The sequence below is a fragment of the Chelonia mydas genome, chromosome 1 (genome assembly GCF_015237465.2).
Source record: "Chelonia mydas isolate rCheMyd1 chromosome 1, rCheMyd1.pri.v2, whole genome shotgun sequence".
Classification (NCBI taxonomy): domain Eukaryota; kingdom Metazoa; phylum Chordata; order Testudines; family Cheloniidae; genus Chelonia; species Chelonia mydas.
Window position 1 is genome coordinate 236,455,551 of NC_057849.1, and position 25,242 is coordinate 236,480,792.

General features: G+C 41.5%; 1 long non-coding RNA gene across 4 annotated transcripts in view; it reads right to left on the bottom strand.

The window, feature by feature from the left end:
- Positions 1-25,242, bottom strand: part of LOC122464441 — a 136,128-nt gene that overhangs the window by 99,794 nt on the left and 11,092 nt on the right. Inside the window, exon 5 of one of the 4 annotated variants that reach the window (XR_006288470.1) lies at positions 10,212-10,259. The exons of the other annotated variants lie outside the window; for them this stretch is intronic. This is a non-coding gene — a long non-coding RNA (uncharacterized LOC122464441). Of the gene's footprint in view, positions 1-10,211; positions 10,260-25,242 lie in introns of those variants that run through there. 4 annotated transcript variants of the gene reach the window in all.

The following is a 25,242-nucleotide window of genomic DNA, read 5'->3' on the forward strand; positions in this document are numbered from 1 at the left end:
AGCAATGTTCTTAGTGTGAACTATGAATGCAATGAAGGTAAGGCATTACTGAAAACCTCAAAGTTAAATGGAAAGACAGCATTTCCCCTTCCCTCTGCCCCAAACAATGCTCCTTAATAAAAGAATAGCACCACATTTTGCAATAAGATTGACCTGAAAAATAAATCTCCTTCGCCATGCAGCAAAGTAACTATATTCTGCAAGAGCAGCAAACAATGAACTTCCCTTAATATTTTCTGTAAATCTGAAAAATCAGGCTCCAAAAATATGGAATATGTTTTCAAAATCTACAAAAAAAAGTGAATTAAAAAAGAAAAAAACGAGCAAGCAGTTGGTTTTATATTAGAAGATTCCTTTTAAAGAGATATGTGGATGGTCTCACATAATAGGATGGAAGGTGAAAAGCAAACACACACACAAAAAGGGGGGGGGAGTGAAAGGCAAAGCCTGACCACATTCCCATGAATTCCCCAAAATTTTTAAATTTGTATTTGCTCATTGATCTAAACGACTTGGATCATCTATCCCACCTTATTCGGAAACTGAAATGAATACCGTACAAATCATTATCAATTATAAACAGATAAAGAATTGCAGAAGCAACTTTATTCAGTGCATCTAGAGCTGTGTGAATATTTTCTGACAAAGTTTTGCTGGAGAATAGCATTTTATCAAATGACATTTTCTATGTGAAAGTTTCATTTCAACATTTTTTTTTCTTGAAATTGTGTTGGGAAATTACGGTTTTCCCCACCCCACCAAACAGTATCAAACTCTGGAGAATGGGAACACCCCCTCTACACAGACACAACTTTTCACTATTTAAACAAACAATAAAAAAATGTAGGTGGTGTGGATTTCCCCGCTCTCTTACACTTTTTACCTTTTGCTAACTTTTTAAGTAAAATAAAAGGGGGGGGGGAGCCAAAAATTACACACACCTTTTTAAAAGCACCAAAATGTCACGTAAAGTTTAAACTAATTTTTTGTTTCATTTTGAAGTGAAATGAAAAATGTGTCGGTTTTGTTTTGAAATTTCTCATGAGAATCAAAAGTTCCCCACCTAAAAATTTTAAGAGGAATAATTTCCTGAAAAATATAATTCCATGGGAAAAATACCTTTTTGGACCAGTTCCAAGTACACCCATTCTGCTAGACAGCCTGGTGTAAAACCTGCAATGGATTTTATATATATATATATATATATATATATATATATATATATATATATATAACCAACTCCTCCTTTGCATATTAGCTTCATCCAAGGCTTTTGTTTGCTTCTGACTGTTAAAAAATGCAGCTAATTTTTTTTTCTAGGTGTTTCTGTGATGTCTTTGAGTTCACATTTCACCGCCTTGTGATTAAGGAACTATACTTGGAGACCTGGATTCAGTTCTGTGTTACCTTGGGGAAGTTGCATATCCTCTCTCAGCCTCACTTCCCCATGTGTAAAATGATACTACTACGACTTTCCTACCTCACAGGGGGCAAGCAAGGATAGAATTAATGTATGTTTGTGAAGTGCTCAATTTGCATGGTGAGGAGGGCCATATACATTTCTATATAAACAGATTATCAATCCGAGATTACCAATTCAAATCTCATCCAGTGTGCCCCTACAGGGTTAGAGCTGGGCTGCAGCTCTCCCCGAGGCAGTCCGGGAGTCTCAATCCCAGGAAGTGGTTGTAGATTGGCATCAATACTGAATGTTTAGCATGAAGCTGGAGGACTTGGTAATATAAGAATGGGCATGATTTGCCATGCTGCCATCCCAGATTTGCCAAGAACCAAGCTCAACATTGTGCTTCCCCTGCACGAGTTGATAACATCACACAAGTGGAGCAGGGAGTTTACATTGCTTCATTCATTGACGATGCAGGGTCTGACCTGGACGCCCCTGAAAACATTCATTCCTTCAATGGGCTTTGAAACAGGCCCATAATGAATTGCAGCAAGGGAATCACAGACCCCTTAATACAGGTCTTGGAAGTGAAAGGGGGAAAACACAACATGGAACTCATCCGGTGAGGAAAGGACAATCCTGAGGTTAAAGTTCAGGACAAGAAGTCAGGAGATCTGTGTTCTTTTGGGAGCTGTGCAAGAGACTGCTTCACAATGTTACTACCTTATGGGCAGTGGTCACTGATTAGTTGATGTTTGTTTTTCAGACCTTCTGAAAAGCCTTGGATGGGAAGTTCTACCAATATCCACAATATTAGGGAATTTTCAAATAAGATATGTATTTAAATCATACTGCTGTTATACCATTAAGAAATATTCCGTTAACAATATAACAAGATCCCACCCACCTTAAATTTCTTCTGAAAGAGAAACTTATATAATGCCAATCACTAGATCTATTTTAAGGTAGGCCATTCTAAGTTATGGCAATCCTCTATGACTCTCAATGGGCTCTTTACCTTGGCCCTGATCTTGCAAACATCTATGCACGAGTAATTTTAGGCACTTGAACGATCCCATCGAACCCACAGGACTGCTCACTTATATGTTTGCAGGATCAGGGTCATAGACTGCAAGTTCAGCAGAGCAGGTACCGTGTCTTGTATAGTGCTGAGGACAGTATTAGCACTTCAATAAGTTACAAAACGTTGTTTAAATTCCTAAATTATTCATGTAAAACATCTGGCAGTTAGCCTTTAAATAAACACATATCAAAAATATTTCCAATGTTCACAAAGTCACCACCAGAAACAGATGTACATCAGAGATGTTTATGCCACAAGATATTTTCTCATTACTTAAAACCTGATGGTAAGTGTGTAGATCGACATTGCAACATTTTTTAGTTACTTGGATAATTCTACATCAGCCTCATGCAGCAACCTGGAAATGAAATGTGTTGCATTCATATGCATTGCTAATAGTAATCACTCAAGTTTTTTTTACTCCATAAACTAGAATTGGTTGCCAGACCATTCCACACTTTCTCAGTTGATCACTGTATGTTCACTCGCAGTGAACTAACTGCAGTTTCACATTTGGCACGTGATGCCTACTAAATTGATATTCAGGGGCAGGGGGAAGAGTATTCAAAGCATTTTCCAGCTAAAACAACCTGACAGAGTTGACATTGTATGTGGTGGTATTGGGGAAACAAGTGTTCATCAATATTTTCCCTCTAGTATCACACATTTGATGGTGGAAGTTCAACAAAGCTAAGTTATTCCTGAGCAGGGAAGCAAGAACTGAAATGTGGTACGAAAGAAGAAATATTTACTCAGGGTAAATTTTGGAAAAAAAGCCAAAATTTTCAAGTGTGGATGCCAAAAGTTTAGGTGCCTAAATACAGAGTTTAGGAGCCTACTGTGAAGGGATTAATTTTCAAAAGTCCAGAGCATTTGCAACTCCCACCAAATTCAATGGGATTTATAAGTGCTTAGCAGTTCTGAAGATCAAGTCACTTACATTTAGATGCCCAAATACGGATTTAGGAGCATAACTGTAGGCTTGTGGTTCTGAAAATTTTGGCCACTAAGAAGATGGGGAGGCGGACATTCACCGATGTCCAGCCCCCCCAGTTGGAATTCTACAAGTTATCCCCTACTCTTAGCCTCTTGTAATCATCCTGACTTAACACCTCTTCCAACAATCTCAGGAGAATACTCTTCACTTTCTTAACCTCTCACTATTTGTTTACTCAAGTGCGTGTGTCACAGCAATTGAGCATCTAACACCATTTTGATATGGGGGGGTCAATGGTGTCCAAGCAACTCTCCATATCTGTAGCAGAAGACACGTCTTTATGAACACTGGTTGGGACAGCTGGTGCTCACACCCCATTGAAAAAAAGGAATGTGTACATATCATATAGCCATGTTTGAGTCTAATTACACGTCAGTGTGAAGCTTGTTACAACATAGCATTTGGCTCCCACTGAACTCAGTAGAAAAGCGGCACTTTTAATTTTTATACAAAAAAGCAACAGGAAGAAATCACATAGGCACAGCTGGGTCCCAAATAAACCACGCTTACTAATTATACACCAGCTTGCCAGACCTGGACTAAATAACATTCTGCTGTTCTGACTGGTCTCTGAAGGCTTCTAAAACACAGAACACAGTGAATGCTACTAGATGGCTCACAAACAATTTAAATGGATACTAGCTGATTACTCTACAATACAGAAGTCAGCTGGAGCACAATCAGATCTTAAGAGCCAGATTCTGATACCCATAGTTACACTGAACTGTATCTTATTCCTCAAGTAGCCCCCATGATTTCAGTGGGCTCACATGTAGTGTAAGGTGCTACACCCTGTGAGTAAATGTATCAGAATCTGGCCCTAAGTGATTGACAGCTTATTCCCAATTTACCTTTATTCTGTCCACTGGTGGCAGGAGGTCATTTTGAAAATGAGAAAGGGAAAACATTACACTGCTAAATCATCTGAGATGACAGTTATCCAGTGTGCATATATCCTAGCAGGGAATAAATGGGGGTACTTCATGGACTACATGCTGTTGTTCTCAATAGTCACACTGTGATGGGAGTACAGGTGGCGTGGTTTTGAAATGACAGTTTAGCATATGGCGATAGTTTGTGGTTCTGTCCTGTTAAAGAACAGACGCTTTGTGGACAATCATAGTATAGTAGCAGTTTGTTATTTCAAAAAGGTGCCAACTCAAATAAAAACCTTTGGCACACAAAGACAGAATCTCTCTCTCTCTCTCTCTCTATCATAGTGGCTATTCAGTCGGCCCCATATCTCACCAGATGTGAACAATTCAAACATTGGTCTTCAAAAAGGACAGATAAATTAAGAAAAGATGCAAAAGCCAAGAGATCTCTCCCCCACAAGGAACACTATATACTTATTCAAAGGAGCATTATTGTCTTCTGCAGTTTTTGACATAGTAAAACCTATTCAAAGAGTTTAAAGTAACACAAGCCTTTGTGTACAGTCACCAGTGGGTCAAAGATATAGTCAAAATCTGTACCTGAAATGGAAGATATTGCAAAAGAGAACCATAAAACTCATGAATTCTTTAGGATACACGTAGGCTATGATTGCCAAAAAGAATTAATATGAAACACTGTATGAACAGGTATTCAGAACAAGTCAGATTCATGCCTCAGATCCTCAGCAGATGAAAATTGGCATAGCTCCACTGACGATAATGGAAATATGCTGATTAACAAACTGAGGATCTGTCCCAATAGTGCTTGAGGGATTCTATAGACCCCTATTTATACCAGAGATGAATTCTGAGTCCCAAAATTCAGATACAGATTTCACCACAAACAAGTTTTGCATCAAGGGGGTTTGATTTTGGTTCATTACAAAAAAACCAGAAGACAACAGCAAAGGCAAGGTCAGGATCTTGCTGCTACACACCCCACAGTCCAATTTCAGATCCCAGGACTGTGTGGTGACAAACCAGGTACCTTTTAGTTTACACTAGCAGGGTCTGCACAAAGAAGTTACAATGCAACACTTCAGCGTGCTGCAGTTTACACTCCATAGTCCACACTGTGGGGCCATCGAGACAAGCCCCAAGCTTTCATTAGTGGATTAGTGGAAGCCTCATTCTTTGGATAATTAAAAATGGACTAGACTTAAATAATATGGGTCAAATTCAGCCCTGGTGTAAGCAACTCCACTAGGCAGGTACAACTCCCTTGTAGCAATGGAGTTCAGTTGTTTATACTAGAAAAATTGGCCCTAGGTTTGACCATCTCCAACTTCTATAATTACATGAAGATTCTCCTTCTCAAATAAACAAACACACACACAAAAACAATAATCCTGGTGCACTCAGCAGCAAAGTTCCCACTTAACATAACGTAATGAATACTAAACCTGGAAAGGATCTTGCAATGATATTTGTTATACAATCTTGTCTCTTCCTAAAATGAGTTTTGTAGTGGCCAAGACTTCCAACATCCCTCTGATCAAGCAGTAGGATATATATTTATGTATGAAGATGCTCAAATGCCAATCACAAATCACTGCAACAACATTAAAGGAAGTACATGAAGTTACTGGTGAGGCAGAGTACGTTCTGTGTACATGTTCTAGTTTTATTTTTTTCTTGAATGTGAAAGCCCCTTGTTCTAGTGCAACATATCATCTAGCTTCTGGCTAGAATCCCACCAACCTCAATTACTGCTGGCACTTTTGCTACGTTTACTTTACTCATTTTGTTTCCTTTTACTTAAGATCTCACTTTAAGGAAACTCAACAGCCTCCCGATTATTTCTGGCTCTACCTATGCTATAAACATTTATATAACTCCACTCATTTTTACCAGAGGGAATAGCCCCATCATAGCAAATGGCTTTTTGGTTTAATTTTGAAAGTCATTCATTAAGAGACAGTTTTACTTTTAAGACTCTCTTATGTTGCACATTCTATTCTAAAGGGTTTTGAAAGTTTTACATATGTTGAGAAAATTCCTGCCCTGATTTAAAACCTATGCAAAAGTTTGTGTGCATATCACTTTAAAACACAAAGAGAAGCTTTTTGGTCCAAGACCCTCAGCTTGTCTAAATCAGTGTCTCTTTCCTAACTTCAGTGGAATTATGCAGATTTAAAACAGTTGAGGATGTCACCCATTACATCCAGCAGGAACTGCCAAGGAAATTTTAGGCAGACAGTATATAATTTCCAAATTTAATTGGAAAGCTCAGCTGAAAGGCAATCCTTCCAGTAACACAGTGCTCCCTAGTAAAATGCTAGGCCATTGGTTCAGAAATGAAGGAATCAAAATCATAGCCAAACAAAGATCAGCTGTTTTTGTAAGTCTGGCAAAAATTGTATTTACCATAGTTTTGCCAGCTGTGCAAATCATTGCCCATGACTCTACATAAAGAGCCCTTCACAGAGAGTTTTATTTTCCTTTAATTTGGGGCCAGATCTCTTGTTAATGTCCTTTTAAGCATGTGAAGAGCTTGTTTTGAGAATTTTGAACTCACTCAGTGATTTGAGGTTACGTCCTATTTCATGCTGTGCTTTTAAGCATACCTAGCTTTGGCGACAGGGTTCGGAAATGTGCAAGTATGAATACCAGAGAGGGGAAGAGAAATAGTGGATTGGTTGTAGTGACAAGACGGTGCTTTAGTATTGGTGCAACCTAGCAACAGTGGCATCAAAAATAGCACAGGAGGAGATGACCCCATTTGGAAAACAGAGACACCAGGAAATGAGGAGAAAAGGACATCGGTGGTGCTTTGAAAAAAGAAAGAGCCTTCAAGCTAGAGCTAAGCAAAGACACACGTTTGTTTCACAAAGGATTTTGAGATTTGGTTTCATTCTGACTCAGAGTGAAAACAACAAATTTTGATATTCTCCACAAAGCAATTTTTAATAAGTGTTTTGTGTATGTATCTTCTTGTAGATGACGTCCTCTCCTGTCTCCTCCTGTTAGTTCCCTCCAGGTCTGAGTGCACTGGTGTTTGCTTGCACCAATACTACAGCCTAACACAACAGGCCTGATCACTAGCACATTCAAAGAGGGCAGAATAATTCAACATCTTGGGCCTGATTCCCTCCTCACACTGGAATAAGTTAGGAATAATTCTACACAAGTCAATGGAGTTACGACAGTGTAAGGGAGATCAGAGTCAGGTCCCTTGTTTCCCCTCCCGCATCATGTGGGCGACCTCCGTCAAGTCTTGAAATCCATTGCAATTGTCTTACATCCACATTCATGATATTAAGGCCAAGAAGGGACCATAATGATTACCCAGTCTAACTTCCTGTATAACACAGGCCATAGAATTTCATCCACTAATTGTTGCATTGAGCCCAGAGCATCTCTATGAGATAAAGCATATCTTTTAGAGGTCTAATCTTCAGTTAAAGACTCCAAATGACAGAGAATCCAGCACTTCCTTTGAAAGATAAGGCCCCTAGAGATTACATACAAGGGCTTTGGGGACTGGAGTCATTTGCTTTGGTTAAAAAATACCAGATCTGATTCTGATTTCATTTACATCAGCTACTGAAACCAATTAGTTACACCAGTGTAAGATCTGTGCAAGCAACATTAGAATCAGGTGCACTGTATGTATATTTTATTGTTTCCAAGAATACTCATGCATTTTCAGATGTATTTTGTGTATATTCAGACTTTTCCAGATTACAAAAACCTATTGACCCTTGGCCCATCTTTCCTCGCAATACTGATACTGTTATTTATGGATCTGTGCAGCGTTCAAGGTGTACATAGCTTAGCTATATCCCAAGAACTCTGCTCAAACCACACAAGAATCTTTTGTTAGAAGGAAAAACTCTGTTCACGAGTTGAGAGTTAATTTTTGTAGTTCAGTTCAAATGGTGGTAGTGTTGTCAGCCACTCTGGTCAGCTTCAACTTTTGAGTGCCCAGAGTCAGTACAAAAACATGATCTAAATATACAAATATTTGGCCCAGGAATAAACCATACATACCATCCCAAGTTCCTTCTGGAAAGAAGCCAAGTGCAAGCAAGTTCCTCCTGCAACTGCATTGTCTCTTATTCCAAGTGCTCCTGATAAGAGGATAAGCCTCACCTGCCCTGGTTAAGGAAGGTTCAGAAGAGAACAGTGCTGATTTTCCTCCACTTCCTGGAGCTGAGGAAAGAACTCCAGTCCACCACTTTTCAAGAGCGCCACTCATTGGGAACTACTAGACAAGTAGTGTCTAGGAGTTTTATCAGGATGGGGGCCCACATTGCACTAGGTGCAGTATATGCATAAGAACAGCCACACTGGGTCAGACCAAAGGTCTGTCTAGCCCAGTATCCTGTCTTCTGACAGTGGCCAATGCCAGGTGCTTCAGAGGGAATGAACAGAATGGGGAAATCATCAAGTGATCCATCCCCTGTCAAAAAGTATGTACATAAAATATGTATATATACCAAAAAATAGGTTCTCTAGGTCTGTGAGAGAAGGCAGGTCGTCAAAAGTGGGTGGCAGGCAAGGGAGAAGAGATGTTTCTCTCGCGCGTGCTTGTCATGTGCAAATTGAGCATTGTATAGTTCACAATGGATGCCCCTTTACAGTGTGAGCAAAATGCAGCTCAATGGATTGTGGGTGCAACAGATAAAAACCAAAAGCACAAGGGGTTATCCTGTTTAGGAGTAAAGATAATGAACTTTTGGAACTATATCTGGGATGCCGATAGATCCTTCCCCAAGGAAGTAAACTGACAAGTGGGTTTGATCGTAAAAGAAAACACTGGACATAACTTTGGGTGAGAAACTCTTCGGACAGGAGAAAGTCTTGCTAGTTAAGTTTAGGCTCTAGAAAGCATGTTATGATTTTGTTCCATACATAACCCATTGTTTCCAATATTTCTGTTTGGTATGATGTGCAGTTCTAAGGGAAGCTGTAGTGTACTGTTCCTTTGGGAACAGTGGGCTTGGGAAGTCTGTGACTGGCCAGTGGATAAGGGGATAGACACTGCAGTGGGATGCTCAGAAGATTTAGGGGTTAGAGTGTGCTTATAGCTAGTTTGGGAGAGTCAAGGAGCTGACCCCTGGCAGGCACAGATGAGGCTACTTCACACTAAGGGCAGGTGGTAGTGAGGAGCATTACAACCCTGGGTTTCCCAAGAAGCATCACAGGATAGTACTTGACCACCTGTGAGGATTAGGCTATGAATAAGTACTCAGCAATCAGTACCAAGTACACAGAAATGTAACCAACAGTCACTAGAGATGAGAAGAAAACTCATGATTTCTTGGCTTGTGGCTCACCATACCACTTCCTAAGACAAAGGAGCTTGGATGAGAAGGGTCCCTCGCTTTCTCCTGTGTTTGTAGAACACTGCTTGACTTGACAGTGCAGCAGAACAGATAGCCTGATTCAGCTCAAACATGCAACTTTCTAGATATGCTTGGGAGCTCTGAGGTGGTCTTCTGGTCAGCTTTGAAGAACTTATCTGCCTTGGGACAGGCCATGAGAGCAGCCAGAAGATCCACATTCATATTGCTTCAGTGATCCAAAACATTTGCTTAAAGTGTGCATAGAGCCAGAGGCCACAGAAAGGCTGTGTTAGAGTCCCCTTGGCTCCACTGGGATCAGGACAGTACCTCCCCAGGTAAAAAGAGAATAGAATCCAGATGTCCTCACTCCCAGTCTTGTACCATAAGTCCATCCTTCCTCTCCCTAAGCCAATTCTTGATGACGACTGAATATTTTACTCACTACTATACAGAATTAATAAACTGCACTTGGGCTTACCATAGCATTAGAAATATTCCTGGTTTCCATAACGTTCAGGGTTCCCTCTGAGGCACCTGGCATTGGCCACTGTTGGAAGACAGGATACTGAGCTAGGTGGACCACTGGTCTGATCCAGTATGGCTATTTTTCTGTTCACAAGGCTGTGGGAGATTTCCTTAAAAATTAATCCCAAAGCTTGCTTCAATGAAACCTAATGTTTTCTAAAGACCATTTCCAATAGGCATCCCCCTGTCTAAAGCAGCCACCTCAAACTATATTTAGGGTTTCCAGTGTAATTTTGTTTTAATACCTTTTATTGAAAATTAGCTTTCTAGTGGGTGCTATCCATAACTGACTCGGTAGAGCGGTAAGTGTCAATGGGAACATAAGTTTTTCCCTCTCCCATGCCAGCGTTAAGAGAAGCAGGTGCATCTTGCTTCCCTAAGAGACTTTAGGATCTGGGGGAGCTGTTGGTCAGACTTGGCAGCCTCCTGCCCCAAAGACCCTGCTTAGCAGAGTGAAGACTCTGGGGATGGGGGCACTCAAACCCCAGCACACTGTAGGAAGGAGCTGCACAATGAGATCCGCTTCGCAGACATTTAAGCTAAAGGAGGAGGTCTCAGTACCAGAGAGTGATGTGGGGGCTGTACCTGTGTGGAAGAAAACAGGAGGAAGGCTAGGCTGTGTGAAGTCTAAGTCCAACAAGCTCTAGTCTTGGTTGGGGAGCCTTTTCCCCCTACCGTTTTCACAGAGGAGTTAATGACAGATTTATTAGCCTAGTCTCCTAACTTTTGCCTTCTCCAAAAGCACCCTACCCTCAGCAACAACCTTCCAACAACTCTCCAAATAACCTTTCCTCAATGGCCCTGGGGACCTCACCATCTTACTTAAGAGGTCTTCAAGGAGGACACCACAGCCTCGAAATGGCCTTCTGCTCTGCCCCCATCTGGCCTCCATATGCAACAGTGAATGCAGAAAGACACATGGGGGTGCAGAGTCATCCTGCACCACTTTTCAATTTGTCCCTCTCCCCCTCAATTCAACTGAAAAATGGCAATTCCACTTCCGTGTTGTAATCTTCATGATGTACAGAAATAAATTAGATTTTTTAAAAAGAATTAAATTCTCTTGCTGGAAGGTTGAAACATAACATACTTTATTTCTTAGAATTCAGAACACCACCACACAAGAGGCCAGAAACGCAAAGGAAGAAAACAGACTGCTCCCTAAGACAAAGACACTATTCACTCTCTGGCTTTAAGATGGCTCTTTCCAAATGGACAGATAGTTTGCGCACTTTTCTGTAGAGCCCCCTAGCCTTCAAGCAGGTCCAGAAAACCACCTTGTTCTTAAAGTGATAGCTTGCAATTCCAACAGAGTCCTCAATATACCAAATGAGTCAGCGTGAGCAGGAAAAGCATTTAGTCTTTTATCTACTTTGCAACATGTCTTGATCACCGGAGAGAGGGGAAAATAAATGTCAGGAAATTTCACAGGACTTAGGAAAGTCACAGGAAAAGTTGCCACAGAAGAGAGGGGCTGAGGTGCTGATACACAGACTAGTGGGCTGAAATAAACCCACCAAGTTGTTGCATCCTTGAAAAGTAAAATTTTCCAAATTATGGGCCAATTTAAGTAAATCAAGGCATTTGAGTCACAAAATCTATTTTAATGATTAAATAATTCTGTCAAAAAATGGCATTGCCAATAGCAATATCTGACATGTTCTTTGGATACAAAATTTAAAAACCATCACGACAGCCAACAAAAACACTTGTCTCCCATATTGAATTTAATTACATTAATTTTCTTGTAATGGAAAAAATAAAAATCAGAGGTTCAGGACATCCAGAACTAACTCTAAAATAGCCAAGATGTTGATGGAATTTTTCTGAACACTGCATAGTCCCCATGTAGCTGATTCATCAAATGCAGAGAAATACAACAATCTTATCAGACTTTTTAATATATTTAATCTCCCTAATACAGAAGAGCATTCTACTTTGGGAACTGCCATATTACCACCAATCCACACTATCCCAAATTCTCTCTCTCTCTACATAAAGCTACCATCTGATCAAAAGCCAATTGAAATCAATGAGAAGATGGTCCTAATTGCTCAACTCTCAGGCAATGGCTTTTGACTAATGTAACTGTTATAAGTACCCTTGCAGGCAAGTCAAAAATTGGCTCCAAAGTGGGCCATTTTTAACAGGCTCCTGAAATGAATAAGAATCGGTGGCTGTTTTGTTTTGGTTTTTGTTTGAGGATAAGTGTTACGTGAGAGGGTATCAGCAGCATTCTGAAGAGCTGGGACTTGGGCAACTGTGACACTTCTGTACCCCAACGTAGCACCCTGGAACCTCCATATTCACCACTGTGATATTAGTATGATAGGTTTTGTACAAAGTATGCCTGGTGAGATATCATTTTGTAAGTCTTGATCTGTTGAACAATAATATCCTGTTGAATTGTATGTACTATACCTTTATGTGCAGTTATAAAGTATTATTATATGTGTTACTGAAATATGTTGTGTGGTTGGGAACATTCACAAATAGCCTTTCAGTCAAAGAAAAGGAGTATCCATGAAAAACCAGATAGCGTTAAAGGCTCATCAACACACAATCCACCACCCTAGAGACTTATTGGAGGATGCCCTTACACCATAGGGGTGGACTAACCCACATTACAGCAAAGATATTTCCAGGAAGCTGGAAGAAAATATAAAAGAGGGGAAGTGACATCACTTGGCCTCTCCCTCACCCCCCCCATAACTCAACACCCAGAGGAACGTCTGGAGGATAAAGACTGAGGAAAGGTGGTCCCAGGCTGTAAGGTAGTCCCAGCCTGTGTATTGAGGAACTGTAACCTGCTTGTACCAACTATCAGGGTGAGACATTGTTTGATTCAACCCTGGTTTAGAGTAAAAGTTTAGGATTTAGAATGCGTTACCTTAAGAAAATGGAAAGTAAACTCTCTCTGACCTTTATACCTACCACTTATAATCACTGAAAATGTTTCTGTAGTTAATAAATCTGTTTTTTATTTTACCTAAAATAGCTCATTTTGGTTGAAGTGCTTGGGAAATCTCAGCTCAGTTTACAAAGGCTAGTGTGTGTTCATTCCCCAATGAGGGAGTAGTGAACTACTTAATGCACTTCCCCAGGGAGCTTTGAGCAGTGTAAGATGGTACAGTCCTAGGGTGTAGGACTGGAGCTGGGGGGAATTGGCTGGAGCCTCTATTTTGATGGTTCATGAGTGACTGGGAGATCATTCATGTAACTCAGTTGCGTGTGCCCCTGCCTGTGGATGTCTGTGTATGTTCAGTGCCTGTCAGAGGTCTGTCGCTTGAAATCAGCATTACAGTGAGAGAGGCAGCCCAGGTCCGCGGGTTCCAGGGGGCTCAGCAGTCCCACAGTCCAGGCTGTAGTCCAAGGACCCATCACAGTTGCCCATAGGGAAAGTGAAAGTCTGGATGAGGATTTCTGCAGAGATGGAGTAGAGGCAATGGCATATATGGACAATGCCAATTATTTTTTAACAAGGTCATTCATCCTAACCATCTATTATTGCTGACACATACAGTGATGTCAATGGGAGTTGCTCCCTGGTAGATGAGGGCAGAACTGGGCCCTTTGTTTATAAAACAGGAATTTGGTCCAGCCTGTTGGATGGATCATGTGTCTCACTATTCCCTTCGCTATGATTATGTAGCACTGGGCTTCCTTCTTTTTCTTCACACAACCTTGGCCCTGTTTGTAGAAGAGATTTCCTTCTGCATCTTTCTGCCACATTAACTTCCCACCCCTTTTAAAAATCTTAACAGGAAAATGTTCTTTTGTCCTTTTCCTGTATCTCTGCATTTCTCTCTCCTCCTGCTTTTCTTTGTCTCTGTAATTCTAATGTTCAACTCTGTAAAGCGTTATGCGGGAAAGGGGAAAAAGTAAGTTATTTAGAAGCCTAAACACCATTTTAAAAAGTGCCCTTATAATTCATTTTCTGCATGAATGGAAACTTTTCTGAATATTATGGTCCCAGTTCAGTGGTTATTGATTTTTGCATAGAATTGCCCTATTCATTGAGTTGGGCAAATGAATCTTAAAGTCTGGTTATGGTCAGAAAAGTCACCTTGTAAAAATATTGTCTTTTTGCTCAATATATTTGCTCTGTGCTGGGACTCTGACCCAGAGCTGCTTATTTTACCTTACACATTTATTTTTGTTTTCACTGAAGGGCTGTGACTGCTGGCTGGCCTTACGAATCATCAGTAAGACTCTGAGCTAAATTCTGACTCAGGGAACTTCATTACTGATGAGTGATATAAGAAGCAGAAAGAACACCTCTGGCACTGCAAACCCCAGGTTTGCAGGGCTGGCAGTTAAATGATGAACAATGTAGTCTTTTAAACTTATAAACTGAGCCTATGTGATACTGAAGCTCTTGAAAGAGGACAACACAGAGGGGAATCCCACAATGTCATTTTCACTACAGAGTTACTTTTCTACTATAATTGCACTTGGATGTTTAAACTGACAGAAGCTTTTATTGCCACCTATTCAAGGGGGTTTTCATTTTTAACTTTGTGCATAATGTGCAGCAGCTTGTTTCCATCAGGTGATGAAGCGGGGAGCTCAATACACATCTCACATTTAACAAGAGGGATGAAGAAATGGCAACAGTGGCAGTAGATGTCCATATACATTTTGAAAAAAAACGTAAGTCTTATCCCCTATTTTGCAGTTTAAACAGGAAATCATGTTGTTTTTCCACAATGAGCGAATCCTGCTCCTACTGAAGTCAACATGAGTTTTGCCATTTACTTCAGAGGGAGCAAGATCAGGTTCTACATAGCCTCCATTTGTACAAAATGTGACCTAGCGGTTAGAGCAGAGGATTGGAATCCAAGAATTCTGGATATGAATTCTGCACTGACTCACTGCGTAGTCTTGTACAAGTCACATAACCTCTCAATACCTCTCACTTTTTCCATCAGTGAAATGGAGATACTATGTTGTTTTTCTATCTCAATAATGGATTTTGAATGAAAGACACTATATAATTAAAGTAGTAGTATAAGCAGGGTTGATCAGGAAATTTCTGATAGAACAGGGTTTCATCCAGAAAGGTTTATCAGGTCCAGGCTGAAATGTCTGGTCAGAGAAAGACACCACAATAGCCAATAGTCCACTGGTTAGGGCACCCACTTGGAATGTGGGAGCCCTGGTTACAAGTCCCTCCTTTGCCTGATTCAGTCCATGGACTTACACCTAGGTCTCCTGCATCTCAGGAGAATGCCCTAATCACCAGGCTATTGGCTACTCTGGGATAGATTTCTCCTGTTGAAAGACTACTAAAGGTCTCAGTTTTGTCCCAGTGTGGGAAATTTCAAAATCCCAACGTTTTTCATGGGACAGTAAAACCATTTCCCACGCAACTGTAACTACCTATTCTAGAAACTCTTGTTCCGTGTGATATTAAACAGAAGCTGTGCTTCAGCCCAGATTCTACCATTGAAACAAAGAAGAAAGAATAAACCATGTTTAATCTCTACATCAATTTAATTATTTTTAAAAGTAAAGATTGGCTTGAACTGAAACCCCATAGCCAACCCACATAGCCAAAACAGAGAAAGTTCCAATCTAGATCTGAATATAGGCATTGGTGCTGTAACTAGGGGTGCTGACTTGAAGTGGTTTCCACTATATACAGGGTTTACAGTTTGGTTCAATGGCTCTCAGGACCCCCACTATAAAAATTGTTCCAGCGCCCCTGAATATAGGGTGCTGAGCCAAAGTGTCTATGATAAGCCTGAATTAGACCTAGAGTGACCAGATGTCCTGATTTTATAGGGACAGTCCTAATATTCGGGGCTTTTTCCTCATATAGGCGCCTATTACCCCCAGCCTCTGTCCCGATTTTTCACACATGCTATCTGGTCACCCCAATTAGAACACCTTCAAACTTTGGGAAAGTTCAGATGTGGATCTGCATATGGTGATTCTAGTACAGCCTGGAACTAGAATTCTGAATGCCTCCACCCTGGAATTTCAGGAAAATGTGGATTCAGTCTGGATTTGAAGTTTGTGGCTGATCCCTATTCCTAACTAGTGCCAACCTGCAACTCCAAAGCCAAACAGCCAGAAAATATGGGATCCTATGGATTTGAATCTGAAGTTTGACTTGTGCCGTTTTCTAATTTTCATGAAGATGTTTATTATTAGCAAAACAAGTAACCAAGCAACATGCAGAAAAATAAACATTAGAATTGCCTCGTTCCTCCCTACTTTTCCCTTCCCATGGCAACTGATATACTGTACCACATATGCTACTCATCCCTATTGCCAGTCGTGTTCATTATTAGGCCTTTATTCATATTCTACATTGTAACTCAGGAGCAATAATAGACAAGCAAGCCCTATATTCTGGTAGGACTGAAAAAATAAAATAGTTTGAGAAAGCACATACAACACAAATGAGATGAAAAATATAAGTAGTCAGGAGGCTAGATAGTCAAGGTCAATTTTAAAGAAATGTGCATTAAAGTAACTCTTTGACTGAGGTTATATAAGATCTACATTCAATAGTGCATTTTCTTTTTGTTGCAGTTTAAGAGGCTTATCCAGTGGGAGTCTTTACTCTGGACTTCAATGAGCTTTGCATAAGGCCAAAACCTCGAAAAGTGCTATGGGATTCTTTAGGAAAATAACTTGCATATAGAACCTATTATTATTTCCCAAATAAAATGTTAGGGATTTTGTACTGTGAAGAGCTCTTGGAGAAGGGTTGAAGCAATTCAAGAATCCGATGAAATATTTGAGGGTTGTTCCTAAACAATTGTCAGGAAATATAATCACTTTTTAATGAAAGCATCATAGCTCAAAACAGGGAATTACAGCCACATATGGGGAAAAATATTAGTTTGGGGGGGAAAAAAGAGTCACTGTCAGCTAGCTTTCTGGTGGCCTAGGACAAGTAAAGTTCTTAGGCCCAGTTCTGCCATGAATTACCCAAATACAGCACCCACTGACTTCAAGGGCAGGACTGCGCCACATATTTAAGGACATTCTCAGTTCAGTTATTGTTACATGCATCCATTGCAGTGGGAGTTGAGACCTCTTAGGATTGGGTCCAATTGCTAGGTAAACTCCCTAAGAAAGTAGGAAGATAACCAGGTGAACAAGTCTATGTTAAACCAATACAAGCTATTTTATTTAACCTTGAACCAGTATCTGTTCCCTGGGTTAAGTGGAATCAGATGGCTAGAAGTCCAGCTTCTGGGAGCTCATCACAAAGATTCCTACCTTCACATTGTTATTTGGTAACAGAATTTGCTTTTATCTCTTTGACATTAAACTAAGCACATCAGCACATGTTTTCCAGCAGCAAGCTTCAAGGCATGCTACAATGCTTCAGGCAATGGTGCAACATTTATCCCTTTACTTGGGCTCTTAATAATTAGCGAGTTACAGTGAGAACTCCTAGTTGTCAGATAAATTATTAATACTCTAAGCCACCTCTAAGGCCAGCTTGATAGCTTGTGTTTGGTTGAAGCCCTGGGGAGCTGTTGGATTTTCAGAACTTTTGACTATGTCGTCACTTATTTTGGTGCCTAAATATGGATTTACAAACCTAACTGTAGGCTCCTGGTTTTAAAAATCTTGGCTAAAGCTAAACAGAATAACTCCCCAGCTTGAGAGTCAGCCCAGGTCTGTAACCCTGAAGTTGAGGCCTGACCTCCCCAAAACACTGGGGCTTGCATTCTTCTCCTCCTCATCTGACTCTAAAGCTGCCATTTTTCCACCTCTTCTTTCCAAGCAAAGGAAGGGGGAAGCAGAGCTGAAGTTAACCCCTTGTTTAGTGGGTACCAACTAGTGCACACTGTCACACATAGCTAGGTAACTGTGCAATGCTGTATTTGGTGGGGGTGTTGGCGTGGAGTGGGAATTTCTTTCTGGCCCCAGTAGTGATTAGCTCAGATCCCAAGCATAAGACTTACTTATTCTCATTGCATTAATTTTTTAAAATAGTATGTTTGCAGGTTCCCTTTGAGTTATTTTGGACTAACAGCCCAGTGACAGATATGAGACCTTGGGAGCATGGAAACATCAAAAGACTATTTTGCTGAGATGTTTCAGATGCTATAGGCACTGGGACTATTAATAAACTTGTGTGTATATCTATAAATGTAATATAGATCTTTGTGAGCTCGGCATTGTATTGTAGCTCCATGGGTAAGGGTTACCGAACTTCCTCCATGAACTACAATCAGTGGGGGACAATTACTGCAGATCCCTTGAGGGGAAAGGTACATACTGGTTCAGGTGGAGTTTCAAGAATACCAGGAGACAAAGAAAGGGCTTTTGGTATAAAAGATGAGCATTTACTGAGACCTCCTCATTGGGATCCAAAAACTGACATGAGGTTGTAACCTAGATGGCAAAACCTTACTGGAGGATTGGATCCTGCCAGGTTCTCCATGTGGGAGATGAGACACCTGGTAAGCTTAGCATGAGTGTAGACTATTCAGTGGTTTATAATGTGTTTTCTCTGTAATTCTTTTGTCCTAAAATAAACTTACTGTGCTTTGGGAAAGCCATTTGGGCACTGGTAACTGTAACGAGAGATTTTGCTTTGAATGTTCTGAGATACCGTGTAGCACCTTAATAGAGGCTTACGGAAAATCTCAGAGGGGGTTTAAAAACACCATAAAACAAATTCTCCCAATCAGCATAATTAAGGTGGTGACAGTATCAAGACACTTTGACTTGCATAAAACAGCCGTTAGCTTTAACATTAAGGCTTTAAATAAGTAGAAATTAATAAAATCCAACATGGTGGACCAAACTGGTGGAGACAGAGATGATGTAGTTTAAATTTAGAGAGTGGAAAATTCCATCTTCAGAGGGAGGAACTCTGCTTTGCCAAAAATAACCTCAGAAGGAGGAGCCTTTCTAAAGATAGCATCATTGGGGAGGAGCTCTGTATCTAAAAATAGGATGACATCAGGGGAGAAGCTAGAAGAACTAGAAGCTGATTGGCTGAGATAAGCTGATCTTGAGAGAGCAACCAGCTAACAGGCTGAAGGTGTGGGGGGTTTTGTGGGCTAAGAAGCAGCTACCTGCAGAGAGAAGAGCAACTGAACCTTCCAGAAGGCAGCAGCTTCTGATGCAGCTACCTGCAAGAGCAGCAGCAACTGACCCTTCTAGAAGGAAGCAGCTTTTAAGGCTGCTACCATATTAGCCACTAGAAGACAGCTGTCCATAGAGTCAACAGCTACTACCACACCAGCCTCCGCAGTTCTTGAGACAGGCAGCCACTGTGACTGCCAAAGACAGCATCAGCCATCATCTCCAGGCGCTGACACTATCCTCTCTGATACTGGCAGAGCGGAAGGACCCTCTGATGAGTCAGAGGGATTCTGGGTGTGAGTGTAAGTCTGATTTTCCTATCTCTTGTTAAGGAGTGCCTGGGTGTGTTAATAAAGCTGGATGCCTGTTTCTGAGTGAGATCTACCCCACCCCATTCTGTGACTGGTTGGCCCCCACTTGCAGAATGGTAATATTAAATTGCAAGATCTTTTAAACGTATGACCCTGTTATGTTTCCTTTTGTATATGTATAGAAGCTTTGTTGATTAGAATAGGTACAATAACGTGTAGCTGCACTGCATTAAGGGCTCTTATACATATGTATACGGGTTCTCTGTCTCTCGTTACCTTTACATTTTAACTGTTATATTCTCTATATGTGATTGTGACAAAGTTCCTGCTCTACCTTGGTGTGTCTTGCGCTTATTGGCATATTTGCTTGCCTTGGAGCTTCACGGCAGCCCTCAGTTTGGCCGTTTTCGTGAACCCACAGTCCAGGTCAACTCCTCCTGTGTCTGACCAGGAGTTGGGAGGTTTGGGGGGAACCCGGGCCCGCTCTCTACTCCGGGTTCCAGGCCAGGGCCCTGTGGAATGCAGCTGTCTAGAGTGCCTCCTGGAACAGCTGTGCGACAGCTACAACGCCCTGGGCTACTTCCCCATGGCCTCCTCCCAACACCTTCTTTATCCTCACCATAGGACCTTCCTCCTGGTGTCTGATAATGCTTGTACTCCTCAGTCCTCCAACAGTATGCGTTCTCACTCTCAGCTCCTAGCGCCTCTTGCTCACAGCTCCTTACACGTGCACCACAAACTGAAGTGAGCTCCTTTTTAAACCCAGGTGCCCTGATTAGCCTGCCTTAATTGATTCTAGCAGCATCCTGATTGGCTGCAGGTGTTCTAATCAGCCTGTCTGTCTTAATTGTCTCCAGAAGGTTCCTGATTGTTCTGGAACCTTCCCTATTACCTTATCCAGGGAAAAGGGACCTACTTAACCTGGAACTAATATATCTGCCTTCTATTACTCTCCTGTAGCCATCTGACCCGACCCTGTCACAGTGATATAGAAATATTCCATGTAGTCTCTCTTTTATTCTGAAGCGTCGTCTTAATGTACGATTTCTGAGGAGTTAATAATATTTCTTATGTATTGTAATGTATTCTTGATCATTTTACTGATTTCAGTGTAACTGATTATTCTTCTTTAAATAAATAAATAGTCAATCCTTTGAGCAGAAGGCTGTATCTGTATCCTTTCAAAGCGGCTTGCTCTGGGGAGCCCTCTGCAGGTCAGAGACAAGCCCCCTAGTAATACTCTGGCAATTCCTCTAGGGCGGACCACTACTTTATTAACCCTTTTGATAAAACAAATTGCATAGTGTTAAGCAAACCATTATTGGAATGTCTGAGGTCTAAATCTTGGGGTAACAGTAACCACATTCATAGTTCCCAGGAGACAGCAAAACAGCAGGTGCTGTTCTATGGTCAGACCTGCTCAAGTAGGCACAGAGAGTTGCAGGGGAACTGCAAGCCAGAATCCATAGTCTCAGGGAAGATGGCCACACGTCCCCACTCATAGAGAAGTGACAGCTGGAGGCCTGGGAGTTAGAGGGGCACCTATGAGCAGAACGTGGGCTGGACAGAAGTACAGTTAACCCCAGAATTGTGACAAGACCCAAGAAGTGTGTTGGAGTAGAGGGTCCATTATGACAGTGAGGAAAACCTGTTTGATTAATTCAGCTAACAAATCAATAAATGTTTCCATCCAGTTAAACAAATACCTGCATGTTTTCATTTAGCTATGCAGTGTGTACATGTTAACAAAAGCACTCTTACTAGGAAGATTCATTTTAAGTTAATGGACATTTAGCATGAGAAAGTTAGCTCATGAAATCAGCTAAGACAATGATACATATTCCAAAGCATGCTGGGTCTGCCAGTAATTTTGTATACCACTGTATTCCTATTCAAGAGGATTCCAAGATGGGCTGAATAGCATGTATTGCCTATGTTAACAAAAATTCAATCTCTTCCCCAGTTTTGCTACGAGCATGAGTGATTGGTTTGCGCATTAATCTGCCCAGACTTTGAAGACTGACAAGACTTCATTAAAGCTTCCCCTCCATTAAATAATAATTAGCAACTCAAAGAATGTATTGATTAGCTATCAAGTGGTTTTTCTGACAACTTTGATTCATGATTTGTCAGATGCATTATGGCCAAACTATTACAGGTCAAACATTTTTCTACAGTTAAAGCAGCTACACTGGCTCCTTCACCCTTATATAAATTGTTTCTTAATTAACAGAATACTGTACATTTACATGGCATTTTGCAAGCAAGGGGTCATATTGAGAGTCAGTGTGTATGGTAGATTTGACATACTGTACCCCATGTTACCCCCTGTGCCCACATATTCACCACTGCTATATTATATGTTTTGTGCAAAATATATCTTGTGAGGTATCATTTGAAGAGTCTTGATTTGATGAACCTCATTATCTTGTTGAAATGTGTGTAAAAGTATATAGCAAAATCTCATAACTTCATATGTTTGTCACTGAAACATATTGTGAGTCTAGGAAATGCCCACAGATGAGCCCCTCAGAGAGGACGAAGGAACTGTATACACAGAGGCCTTACATGCCAAACTTCATTAGACAAAAGGTGCAAGCAAAAATTTGCAATTCATAATAAAGGACAGTGAGCAGCTCACGCACACCACGGAGGGCGCCTAACCCCATGACACAGCATGGATTTTTCCAGCACCTGGAGAAAAGTTTAAATGAGGGACAGTGATGTCACCACAGAGCCTGCCTCAACCCTCTCCCCCCATCTCTATACAAGGAAGCAAGATCGCCTGGAAAACAAAGATCTCCATTGAGACTTTGGGAGGGGCTGGATCTAACTGGAAGGCATTCACTTAGATTTTAAAGTGATTATCTTTCTCCAGTAATAAACTTATTTTGATATTTAATCTAAACCAGTGAGTTTGTCGAAAGTGCTTGTGGGAATCTGCTCAGATTACAGAGGCTGGAGCATGTCCAATACCCTTTGAAGGAGAGGTGAATTCATTAATCAGATCTTGAGCAGCGTAAGACACACATTTCTGGGGTGCAAGGCTGCGGCTGGGGGAATTTGCTGGGGTTTCCCTATATGTAGTAGTTGATGTGTGGCTTGGGAGAGTATTTGTGCAATTTAGCTGGGTCTGCCTCTAGCCTCTGCACACGGATGGCTGAGGGAACAGAGCCTGGCAGAATTTGCTGTTGACTAGCAGAGCAGCATAGGCGACAGCCTGGGCAGGAGAGGTAACGGGGGTACATGAGTTTAACAGGCCACATTGCACCGCAGGGCATGTCACAGTGGGTTGGAATACAGATCAGCAAGTGGATTTAATGGAGTTCTTAACTGATTTAATTTATACCGAGAAAGGCTGGTCAAGAGTGGTGCAGCAGGAAAAGCAATTGTTGTTGTTAAGCACAAATAATGTGGTTAGCACTGTACTAGAACTGGACAGACCCTGCCCCAAGGAATGTACAGTCTCAGAGAAATAACCATATATGACCAGATGTTTTGGGAAACCACATCCTGTTAGTAGCTCCAATTCAGCAAAGGGTTTAATTTTAAGAATGAGTCATCCCATTGACTTTGATGGGACTGCTCATGTGTTTAAGGGTCAGAACCTGCTTAAGCACTGGGCTGAGGGAAAGGGGAAGGAAAGCATTTGACTTGCTTGATAACATTTTTCCTATCAGCCAGATGTTACTACAAAAAGTGCCACTAAAACAAAACTTTAACACATAGAAAATGACCACTATTAAAGTTATACATTGAGGAATGGTGCTCCTCGTCTACCAATATTAATGAACTGCTGTCCTATCTAGCAATATGTTAGGTGGCAGTTTTACAGTGCACATGAAATGGATCTAAGGGTTTCACTGCAGATTTTAAAAATATTTAGTAATTTGGAAGGCTCCATCTAATCCGGATAAAGAACAATAAAGAGTTAACCTTGGAAAAAATCCCATTTCCAGAGTAACACAGATTAAAAACTTGGAACAGAGTAAATACCTCATTGATTTCTAGAGGGAAAATGTTAGGATCTATCAGAAACATGCTGTTACCCACAGCAACAACAACTTAAGTTAGGAAAAACTCCTACCTCTTTCTAGTTATCTAAGAAGAACCTCAATCTGTTCAAGTAACCTCGCCGTGGGATCACATGTCATTTGGCCACAGTGATCCTTGGCTAACCTGAAAGCAGGAATAACCATCTCAAGATCATTCTGCCTCCCCTATATTTGACTGGAAAAGGGAATAATTTAGGGTATGTCTACACTGGCAAGTTTCTGCCCCACCAGTTATACCACTTTTATTAAAACACTGATGCATGTCCACACTGTGCTCCTTGTGACGCTGGAGCGCATCCACATTAGCAGCTCTTGCAACGGCAAAGACAGCAGCGCATTGTGGTAGCTATCCCACTGTGCAACTGGCCGCAGAGTGCTTTGGGAAGGGTTTGCAATGCCTCATGGGGCAGGCACAGCGTCACATGATGCAGGTTTCCCAATCCCATTGTTCCATGGGCATCCTACTAGATTGCCAGTTGCTTTTCAACTGAGGTGGTGTGGGGGGAGGAGAGTGTGTGACAGGGAGTGTGTGTGGTGGGGCAGAGAGATGGTGTGTTTTGGGGGACAGCAGCAGGAAGCAACCAGTCCTGAGGCGGGGGCGGAACCCCGACATCAGACCCTGCCTTCCTCCCTGAGCTCGCTCTCTCTCTCTCTCACACACACACACACACCTGCCTCTGTGTTCAACAGCACGAGCATTCCACATTAATGGTTTGCTTTGTGTCCTGGAGCAGATCAGCACACAAGGGCTGTCAGAAATGGTGCTTTGAAAGGGGCGGGGCACATGTCTCCAGGGCAGCCGAGTTCAAAACAATGAGCAGAGTGGTCACTTGAGGCATTATGGGACAGCTCCGGAGGCCAATTACAGCACAGAAAGCAATCAAGAGTCTATACTGGCAATAGAGCGCTGGAGCTTCTGCGCAAAAGCCTTACGACTCTCGCCAAGGTGGGTTTTTTGCAGTGCTGCAACTGAGGAATTTCTGCCCACAAAGTGGCTTGGCAGCGGGTACACGTCTGCAGTTTGAGCGCAAAAAGCTGCTTTACTGTACAGAAACTTGCCAGTGTAGACAAGCCCTTACTCTTGGCCACGCCCCTGTGGGAGAAAAGGAGATATCCTGGGCCCTTCTCCTTTTGTCTTCCTTCCTCAGGTTTCGCAAAAAGAAAAAGGAGGACTTGTGGCACCTTAGAGACTAACCAATTTATTTGAGCATAAGCTTTCGTGAGCTACAGCTCACTTCATTGGATGCATACTGTATGCATACTGTATGCATCCGATGAAGTGAGCGGTAGCTCACGAAAGCTTATGCTCAAATAAATTGGTTAGTCTCTAAGGTGCCACAAGTCCTCCTTTTCTTTTTGCGAATACAGACTAACACGGCTGCTACTCTGAAACCTGTCATTCCTCAGGTTTAGTCATCTTCTGTAGGAATAGCCAGTGGTCATTTATCCTTACACCCCATTAAAGAGGCCAGAATATTTGTGGGACTATTTCTGATTGAAGTTCGGAATATAGTGAAACCAGCTCATTTATTTACATTTGATGGGGATTCCCCCAAACTTGGGGGAAGATTAG